The sequence below is a fragment of the Magnolia sinica genome, chromosome 3 (assembly GCF_029962835.1).
Source record: "Magnolia sinica isolate HGM2019 chromosome 3, MsV1, whole genome shotgun sequence".
Taxonomy (NCBI): Eukaryota; Viridiplantae; Streptophyta; class Magnoliopsida; order Magnoliales; family Magnoliaceae; genus Magnolia; species Magnolia sinica.
The window spans coordinates 18,941,909-18,953,220 of record NC_080575.1 but is presented as its reverse complement, the minus strand read 5'-3'; the positions used below and the strand labels follow the sequence as shown (position 1 = coordinate 18,953,220).

General features: G+C 38.0%; 1 non-coding gene across 1 annotated transcript; it reads left to right on the top strand.

The window, feature by feature from the left end:
- Positions 1–8,238: 8,238 nt before the first annotated feature.
- Positions 8,239–8,344, top strand: LOC131241776 (small nucleolar RNA R71). The gene has a single exon (XR_009169343.1). It is a non-coding gene; the product is annotated as a small nucleolar RNA R71 (small nucleolar RNA).
- The last annotated feature ends 2,968 nt before the right edge of the window (positions 8,345–11,312 follow it).

Here is an 11,312-nt window from a genome sequence, read left to right as displayed (position 1 = left end):
TATGGAGGAATTAAAGAAAATGTTGATTGTAAAATATATTTAAAAAAACGATCATATAGTTGTGAGAGATAGTTCCACCCCCCCCCCCCCCCCCTCCCCCCAGGTGTCCCTATGGAGGATTGGAGGGTCTTCGTGGATTAACAAAACACCTAGTAATTCAAGAAAGCAAGCACAATGAATAAAGTCAATTGGGGAGATCCCATCTATACTAGGGCTTGTACAAATCCTAGAGGTTTCGTAATTGAAGATTTTTCATTGGCTTGTGACGATAAGATTCTTTCTTTTTTATCTATCATTTATTTTGGAATAAAATCAAAACACTTGAAAATTGCAATTGAAGACTAAAGATTGACTTCACACCAAAATACTGCATTTTGTAATATATAGGATTGGATTAATAATGTATTTGACCTAAAGATTCTTTCGCATTTATATTTGATGGCCATTGTCATGCCCCAAACTCGGAAATCGGACTCACAGGAATCCCAATTGCCAAATCCTGCGCCGATAGCCTCCGTAGTACCCATTCTCGGCTCCCAGCACTCATATGCAGGTTCCGATCCTGGGATCCTACAAGGAGGATTTTTCAATGTACATTTTTCTCGTAAGAAGCATAACCATAAGTTTACCCAAATCACAAAAGCAACATCATCTTCACATATCCACAAATATAATCATTTGAGCACGATGCTGAAAGGAAAATACAATATAGAAAATACAATATACAATATAAACTCGGTGAGACCGAGGTCGAATCCCAAGGGACTGAAACCTATACGTTGTCTAAAACTAAGTAGAATTAGAACTAGACTACAACAGAATTTAAATTGATTATAGTTTGAGGAGTAATGGTGAAATATTAATGTAAAACTTAAGAGAAATCAAAGATAAGAAACTAGGGATTCAGAGGATCCACCTGTAGAGATCAGAGAGATCTTATGCCTGCATCAAGAATCATGGAAATTAAACTGAACTTACTTGATCTAGTTTTCACGAGATAAAAGGTATATGAATTAGAATGGATTCCATTACCAAACCATGCCCAGGAGATAAGGCAAACAACAGAATTAAACTAATTACCAACCAATCAACAATGTATGAAGGTTAGGAAGGGTACCATCATCCAACCATGCCCATGAGACGATGGTGAACAATAGGGCTTCCTGACGTCATAATCATCAAAAGGAGGAAGAAATACTCAAAGCCATCGCAGATCTATTGTAATTTCAGTCACAACAAACCATAAGAAAAAAAACTAAAAATATTCATTTTAATTGAACTAAAAATCAACCTCAGTCAGTCTAGCATAAATCAAAGGCATAGAGTCAATCCCATCACGCCACAAGCTTCACCTCTTAGCCCCAGCTAAGAGGTTTAGCCGACCATGATTAGGCTAAATCCAAAATAAATAGAAAAAAAAAGAAGAAAAGAAAAAGAAGAAAAAAATTAAATAACTCTACTTTTTGCCTCTCTGCCTCTGCCCACGTCCCCTGGAAAATTTCATGCCTCCTGTGCTCAACTCTATCTTCTCTTTATAATTGTCAAAGGTCGGTCGGTTGGAGTTTTCGCACAAAGAGGCAGGCGGTGCGTAGCTTTCACGCAATAGCAAATCTGGAAACTTCCTTACGCAGCAAACCGAAGAAACAAAAAACAGGGAGCCCATTCCAAAATCTGATCTGGATGAGCTTCTTGGGAATGATCAGACGTCCCTGGGAAGTGATCTGGATGGCTAGGATTGATGGGCCGATCCTGGCCATGGACGTAGAACGGCCCAGATCGTCCCAGTCTCTCCAGACGCACGTCAGTGCGTAGAACATACGGAAAAGAGAGGCTTCTGTGATCAGTGGGGCCTATGAACATATTTTTCCAGGAAATCTACTCCGTCCATTGTGCTCTCTTCGAAAAACTATTCAGATATGGATGGTTTTGGATTAGGTTTGGTGTGGCCCATTTGATTTATCTTTCAGTAAAGATTCTGTCATCCATTCTGTGTTTTACAACATTTCATGTGCGTACACGTGCATTGGGCCGAAAGGCGAGCTTGGCAAGGGTCTTGGCCACTCCACAAAGCAATTGGACAGGTCAGATCATCTAATGGAATGATGGGTGGGGCCCACTGTCAAAACTGAGTGGGAACACGTCCGTCACTAGACGTTCTGCACGGCTCAATTTGGATGTTTTGCGCAAAAAATAGGTGGGGTCCACTGTAATGCCTGTCCTAGAAATCCACTCCCTCCATCGACTCTTGTACGCAGTGTTAGCCCATGGCCTCAAGTTTGAAGTAGATCTGACTTCAGGGTGGGCCACACGCTCAATCGATGTGTGGACAACAGTCACCGTTAAAAATATATTGTTTCACGTATGCTTGATGCCATGCACATCTATTTACAAATTTGCCCTTCTCTTTTGTTATAACTTCTGCCGTCCGTATCTCCTGATTACACCATGCAAATGAGACAAAATTTCACTAGGACTTGTTATCTTTCATGCTTTTTCCAACGCCTAAGTTTGAGCCTTGATCGCTTATGGATTGCCAAGATGTTCTTTAATGGCTAACGCCCTCTAATAAATCTATTGGGCCACTTCCACATGGATCTAATGGCTAAAATTTGACGTGCACGGTTAATTTATGGTCCTCAGGTCATGAATGAAGTTTTGAGCCGAATGGATGGTGGGAATCCTGTGATCTTGCATTCTGACTTACTTTCAGGCCACTTGATCTTCAGTTTCTCAATTTTCTTGGATCTCTGGCGTGTAAATCCATCGATCTTGGTCCCCTGGAATCCATCCCTTGCCTTGGTGACTCATGAGCGTTAAATCCATGCTTTTAGCATCCTTTTTCAGTCCAAGCTTGTAAATTCACCTTGCAATATAAACACGCTTAAAAGAAGACGTTAACAATATCATGCTCATAAAATCCGGTAATAACTGGGGTCTAATATGCAATATTTGACCCTCAACAAGTAAGTGATGGGTGATGGGGAGAGTTGACTTTAGGGTACTTGTGTAAGAGAGAGGTAAGGGTTGCTTATACTTGAGGATAGGATGTAGTACTTGACATTGATTGATGGATTGATGTGATGTGTTATAAAGATTTCCTCGCAACGCATGGCATTTTCTTCGAACTGAACATGGGCCCACATCTCCTGGCCTGGGTATCGCCTCGACACGCGAGATGCGGCGTCAGAACTGTGGCGATGGCGCGGTCACAAGGGTACAAGTTTTGAGTCGATCAGACTCTGATATAAAGGACAAGACTCAGGATCGCGCGCAAACACCGATAATAGATCACGGGTCACCAAAATTCAACCGGAAGGACCGCAAAGGGCTACAGAATGGTACGAGCTAGGATACGGGTCTTACAACCATCATATTTAGTTTGAGTGTGTTTGAAATGAAAATGTTGAGATTGATGAGTTGCAAGAAGAAGAATGTATAAATTCCACCAATGAAGTTGGATGAAAGAAAAACAGATTGATGAATAGAACACATACATCGCATTGTGTAACGCCGTGAAATTCGGGGGTCGAGCATAACTCAACTCCCGAGTTTCAAAACATCACTTATGCAACATATGTAATGATGGATGTATGTTGTCTATATGAGTGCATAAAACATGGAGTAGATTAAGCCAAACTGCAAACATAATCCAGGGATAGGTGAAATCTACAAGTGGAAGACTTAAAGAAATATATATATGTATATCTATATAAGTCCCTGAGATATGTATGCTCTGCAAGGTCATAATTACAAGTGTTTGTTTTCAAAATATTATTATCAAAATGAAATCATCTATTACAAAGAAAACCTAGAATCCCCGTAGCTCAAGGCACGGCTCACATGAACCCGCTTGAGAACTGCATAAAAGAAAATGCGTCCTCGTCATCCTCATACTCCTGCTCTGCCTTGGGGATCGCATCATCATCTGCATCTAAGACAGAGTCTGGTTAGTGTTGAAACACCGTCCCAGAATGTGGGAGTGAGTGATCAACTCAGTGGAACTATACAGTAAGAGTTAACATGTTATCAAATCAATCAAGCAGTAATGATAAGGCAATACAATCAAACACGTCCTAATTACTCTTATTAATGCAAGGATGTATGTAGAAATGATGCATGCTCTTGCCTGCACTCCCTCAGCGTCTTCATCTTACGGTACGCATAACCTCCTACAGTGCTCCACAACACCAAGGCACATATAATGCGGTACTTGAACATGATTACCAAGTTATTATTAGTCCTTTTCATACAGCAGGATTTGGGAAGGTAAGGTACCTTCCTTATATCGATTCCCAAACAGTGATCCATTCTAGGGTCGTCAGTCCTAGACAATCTCATAGGATCATATGGTTCTAGGTCGTTGCAAAGGGCTCGTCACCAATCAATGCATGCCTATCATATCTTAGTTACTACCCTAAGGCTCGTCGCCTCAATGCACTATCAAGGTATGCTCGAGGTCACTACAAAGGGCTCGTCACCAATCAATGTAAGCCGACAGAACGAATATAGTGTCCCATACCACCATAATCGGCTCACGAGTCTGGTGTGCTCACTGGTCACTATGGGGAGGCTCGTCACCCTAGCGTAGGCCGATAGCTCGACCACGGTGTCCCATACCAACATGCCCAGCTCATGAGTCTTAGCAGATCAAGGTACAATGGTTAACGGGATTGCATTGGTAAGTTTGGTACCCTAGATTCAAACAATAGTGTCCATATATGATGCACATCCACCAGGATAATGGGGTTACTTGACGAGCTCGACTAGCACGAGCGTACGTTGAGTTGAACGACATAGAGTGCGTAAACACTCTGTGTGGCCAAACCACTGCCGACAACCCTAATACAACTCGGGTTCGTCAAACACGTCCTACGTAGCGAAAATAACCTCGGCCTCGAACTCAAGGTTTATTACCGATTTCCTGGACTATTTCATACTCCCAAACACATTCAAGTATAACAGATATTCATACTAGCAATTCAAACGGTAATGGATCAACAATTCTAATCATTCAGTATGTGAGCATTTGATGAATATCAACTTAACATGGATTTACACATAAGTAGTGCCTGAATTTAAACAACAAATAATGTAAATTGCATGTAGGAAATCATACACACCAATAAGATTGTTGAGAATCTCTTCTCAACGCCCATAAATAGGATAATATATTACACACTTGATCATTCAGACATTTCTACAAACACTTAGACTATATATTCCAACATACATGACGTATGTTGGTGATAACACACATTTGGACAATTTCTTTCACCAAGGAGTTGATACACATACAACTAATACAAATACACGACAATTAATCATGGCAAACACATGCTCGTATTTCAGACATATACAATACTTTCTACATACACAAGGAATACACAAATCTCAATATAACTCATATATATCAGGAACGCAATATAAACATCTTATTTGGTATGTGAAATTGCACCCACAACAATAATAAACCATTAACCGACATTGAAAGCCTTGAAAACCATAACCTATACGAATATAGTCCGTACCTTAAACTAAAAAATGTGCAACAGATCTGATTCAGACGATAAGTCTTTGTCAATGGCGACTAGATAACCTAAGGCATGAATGAAAAGAGCTACATCAACACTTAGACTATTCTAAGCTCCAAAACAGGTTAGGGTTTGATTGACTTACCCAAGAATGAACTTAGAATTCCCAGAATAATGATTCAGAAGTGATGGTTTAGGTACGCAGAATAACAGAGAAGAATCTCAAGATGATTCACCAACTTCTCTCTCACTTTCTCTCTCTTTTCCTCTCTCTCTCTCTCTCTTAGCTAGGGTTTAGAAAATTCGTATGGAATTTGAGAGAGAGGGTTTAAGGTCTTTATATAGGCCTAATATAGATGAAAATAGCCTTAGGGTCAAGGTATACTTAGGTTATAACCAAATCAGGTCTATTTCGGTCCAACGGAGCACTTCTGGTGGTCCCTTTTACACGTGCGGTCGGACTTAAGCTCACTGACCATGGATCTAGGTCAGACTGAGTTTTTGTACTGATCGGATTTACAGATCAGCCGTGGTGGACCAGTCTCAACTCAACGGTCACCGAAACTCGACCAGGTCCACCAGCACTATGACATGCCTGGGCCATCTTCCCTAATCTGAGGATAAATTTGGGTCAGAATCCAACGGTCAGAATGCTTAAAATCGGCGCGCAAGCGACACGACTCAGATTTCATAAATTCATATTTAATTTCTCACCTTTCTCACACTCTTTACTCTGGACTCAATCAAATCGTCTCAGGACATCATCTGGACTTAATTTTTGAGGTGATTGTCAAGCCCAACAAGGTGATCATAATTTTCTAAGATCATCACCATCAGACTTTCGAGCGCGATCCAGGTCCGATACAAAGTTTCCAAGTACTCCCGAGAGCAACTGGATTTAGTGTTGAATCCTAGATTTTAGGGTAACATAGCGCTAACGATTCTACAGGTTTTGAGTCTTGCAGATCAAATTTAAAGTGATTGGTGTTAATTTCACAAGTAATCGAGTTTAGCACTAGTTAACCCACATTTAACTTCTAAAGAATTTGAGGTAGTACTCGGGTCTTTGCACGAAATTTTTCGGGTCATTACACATTGGGCCCCACAGAGCTTACTCAATATGCAGTACGCAATCCACTTTCCCAACGGAGTCATACTTCTTCAAGAATTTGAGCTCTAGGTGTATTTATGCTTCCTTTTCTTAGTTTATTTATTCTTCTTTTTATTTTTCCCTTTCCTTTCCTTTCTTGTTTCTTTTTCTTTTCTTTTCTTTTTTAAAGATCTATATGAACTCATTTCGGATGTACTAGTCAATCTCTAGTTTTAACCTCTGATTTGTGGACAAACTGTAAGGTATCTTTTATTTTTAACCCTTTAATCAATGTCTACTAATCTAATAATCATAAAATAAAATAAGCCCAACTTTTGGTTCATATATATACATTTAAACTAGAAACCATAATTTCATCCGTTTAATTTTTCTTGTATTGCACATGCAATTTGTAAGTCACTTCTCAGTGTTGTATATCATCCATCACACTCTCCCAGAGTATAGAACTGAATGGACTGATGGTGAACTGTAGAAATGCATGGAGAGCAAAATTGTGACATAAACATATTGGAATTTGACATCGTGGCTAGGCTATAAAGTAGGAACCACAATTTGGACAGCCTGAATTATCATACATGAATAGTGGATGTCTTGTTAACATAATGCATGCACATGTACCAATATGTCACATAGGTAACATCACTACTTTGTTTTTTAGGTAAAAGTATGATGACTTATCCCGTGTGCATGCATGCATTTACAAGTTCATTTTTGTGTGTGCATAACTATTTTGTTCTTGTATGTAGATGGATTTTCTGTTTTTGTGTGTTGATGACTATTCTATTTTAAGAGTTCTTTGTTTGTTTTAGGTTGTTGCAGCTTCATCTTCACATGAATCAATACGTTTTTTCTTTTCTTTTTGGTGGTCAACAACAACATGACTAGGGAATGGATAAGAAACTTGTTTATTACACTCAGGTACTTCTTTTACTCCATGTTATTGTTTGAAGATTGAATCCTGATGGAGGGCTTAAAATGTGATACATATGGTCATCTTAACAAATGGATATTACAATTTTTTGTGGTTATCTACAGGCCTGCACTTTTCTTGCACGATCAGATCTGAAGAAACCATTAAATCATTTGGTATATAGTATAGGTGATTATGTAAAGCCTACGACATGCGAAAATGTAAGTGCTAAGATGAAGTTACAATGCTTCTCTCTCACTATTCTGGACAGCTTAGGTGGAATGGTATGTATCTTGATAAGAAGATCTTCTCTTTCACTGATTATAGGCTACTTTTTTATTTTATTATCTATTTGGACTTTGTAGATGATACCATTACTTGACATGACTATTACAAATATTAATCTTATCACTCATGGTTAGCTGAAGTCAATGAATCATAGCATTAACGTCGTCTTCCTCCCTTAACATGTCGATTCCTCCCTTCTCTTTGGATTGAGTTAATTTGGGGTTAGTGGGCTTGGATGAAGTATCTCATGACTGTGCATTTTCAGTAGGCATATCAAAATATTCCACGCGTCATTAGGATCTTTGTTCATGAATTTCCCATTGCACATTATTTCTATAAATTGGCGCATGGGCAAGTTAGTCCACCATAGAAAAAGCTTATGACGCGTCAAATTTTGTAGTCATGATGTGGGCAAGCACTTAGAATAACCTTGAATATTTCTTAGTATTTGAAGAAGGTTTCTTCCTCTTTCTGTGAAAAAATCATGATCGTCCTTCTAAGAATGTTGATTTTATGAACCATGAAGAACTTTTTAAGGAACTCTTAGGTCATCTCAGCCCATGTCCCAATCGATCTCAGTCTCAAGGAGTGAAGCCATGACTTGTCCTTCTCCTTTAAAGAGAACGAGAACAATTTTAATCATAGGGTGTTATCTGACACATAATGGAAGTGTAAGGTTACTACAATCTCATCAAAATCTTTGAGATGTAGGTATAAACTCTCAGAATCTAATCCATGAAATTTAGGGAGTAGTTGGATCACTCCCAGCTTAAAATCCACGTTTCATGTATTATGTGGAAAGATCATGCAGTAAGGTATGCTCGTCCTAACTGGTTGTAAGTAATCACGTAATGTTCTAGGGGGAGGACCATCATGCACATTGTTCTCATCTTGTTGTTCGTCAACACAATGATAAGGTTGATTTCAGCCATGTTCTCAGCCAATGCAAAGGACCTTAGGTATTGTCTAATCTAGCGATGGATTGGAAAACCTTCAATTAATCCTCCTTCACTTAAGAGGCTTAGATTGTTATCACGGACCCACTTAGGCATGAAACACTTTCAAGCCTAATTCTAAACTTAAATATGCTTTTACTAAAATAAAAATTATAGAAAAAATAAGAAATCTGAAATACTAAAGAAAGGGGTTGGAAGGATAGTACCCGATTGATGACTTTAAATTCTATAAAATAGAAGAAAGAATGTTAGTATAAAAAAATTTAGAAAACCGTAATCCTAAACTAATTCTAATACTAATGTATTTCAGAAATACGCAGCCAAAGTCCCCAGCAACGACACTAAAAACTTGATCGAACAAACCCCAAGTGCAGGGCTGTAATGTAGTAATAAATTGGTGAGGCCAAAGTCGTACCCACATGGACTTATGATTGTGCAATTTATGGAAAACTTTAGAGTTAGAACTAGAACAAAACTAACTAATGGAATTATATTTAAGAAGTAGTAATGTAATTGAGAAGGAATTTAATAGAAATAAAATACTAAAGCGTTAATGATCCACTTATAGCCATTCATAATGTTTAAATTAATTTATTCAGCATATAACTCAACTGGAATCGAAGTCATATCCTATGCAACTGGAGAATGGAGTGGTTAAATTATAATTCATATATCAAAATAGATTTGAACTTTAACTGAACTAATTCTCACATAAATCTTCAAAGTTTTGATTATAGGAAATTCAAAGCATCTATCATGCCCACAGTTTATGATAGAACAATAGATTTTACAAATCAATCCCTTACCAAATAGATAAGAAATTACTCTTAATTTTTCTAAGCATCCAATGTGCCCGAAGTCGACAATGGATCAAAATAAACTAGAAGTAAATCTTCATTCAAACCAAATATCAATGAATTTATTTAACAATCAAACCAATTACTTAAATCAAATTAAACTAAGCATTAAGAGTAACTACAAACTTCACCTCTTAGCCCTAGCTAAGAGATTATCCTATCAAAGACATGATTGAACTAAAAATTAAAAGAAAAACATAAAAATAAAAGAAGAACTGAAGTATTGGAGAAGAAAGAGGACTCCGATGAAGCTCCACAACTCCTTGCTCTATCCCTTCTACCATACTTGAAAAGGCCGAGCTAAAATTCCCAGAGGGGGGTGAATATGACTATGCCAAATTAAAATTTAAATGTGGACTTAATGAAATAACTAGAACAAGATAACACTTATCAATCCCAAATAGCAACCTTAAATGCACAAGTATTGAGAGGTTGATACAAATGTTATTCTAAGGACAACCTTACACCAAAAACCAATGGCTTATGATAGGACAACCTGATTTCTAGAACGGTCTGAGTATCAAAGTCTCAAACCAATACAGAGGAATGAAGAGTAAAATAGAAATAAATATATATTGTTATTACAACATTCACCACATATGCAGAAAGTAAATTACAATCATTCACCATAAATGCACAAAAATAAACATTCACCACAACTCCAGCAATTCTAGTGGTTCGCTTGTGTGTATACCAACTATTAGAAAACAGCCACACAACTACTCCACTCCCAATATCTTCACCCACGGGATATTAGCTTTCACTATGAAATAGGTTTTCCAAGGTTCACCCAAAACATTCACGATTGTGTTTTCAAGGGGCTACCATAATTAAAAACTTTACACACTAAGATTTTTTGGCTATCTTAGTCAAAACCAAAAATGAAAGATTTTCTTACAATCTTACAAACCAAATAAAGAAAATTGAAATGTACTTATCTGAAGATTCTCCTTTTGATGAAGGCCTGTAGAACCAATTCGATGTAGATGTTCAATGTCCAATCTCACATATGAAAGGGTTTTTAGGTCTAAATGATTTTTAGATTAAATCAACTTGGGCTATGTTGATTTGATTTTGATCTTAAAAAGGGTAAAATCAATATTCCCTTTTCAAAAGAAGTAGAATTAAATAGAGAACACTAAATCAAATGTAAAAAAAGCTATTAAAAGAATATTAAATACTAACTAATTAGCTTCTAGATTGTGGGGACAAGTTTCTTAGAGTTGTGACTTGAATAGCTCTGAATCAATTAAAAACTCTAAAAATTGTCCTCAATTTATAGGCACAAATACTGTTCTCTCCTGGCATATTGGTTAGCTTAACTAGTCGAAGGACCAACAGCATTTCAAAATTTCTAGTGCGATAAGATAAGATCGCTACTCAATTGGTCAAGTGGCCTGCTCGACTGGTCGATTGGGGCCCAGAAATGTTGCTGGACTTTGAGTCGAGCACTGTTCACTCGACTGGTTGAGCAGTCTCTAGGACTAGTTGTGAGACCCGACCTGAGTTCGTATATGTGCATGTGTGTATGAGGATGCATTTCATTTTTTTATCCCGCGGTCCTACCGGTCAAATTCCAGCGACCTGCGACCATTGGATTGTGTTTGCGGTCATCCTTAAGTCCGGTCATGTAGACTCGACTCGGATCGAGTCAAAACC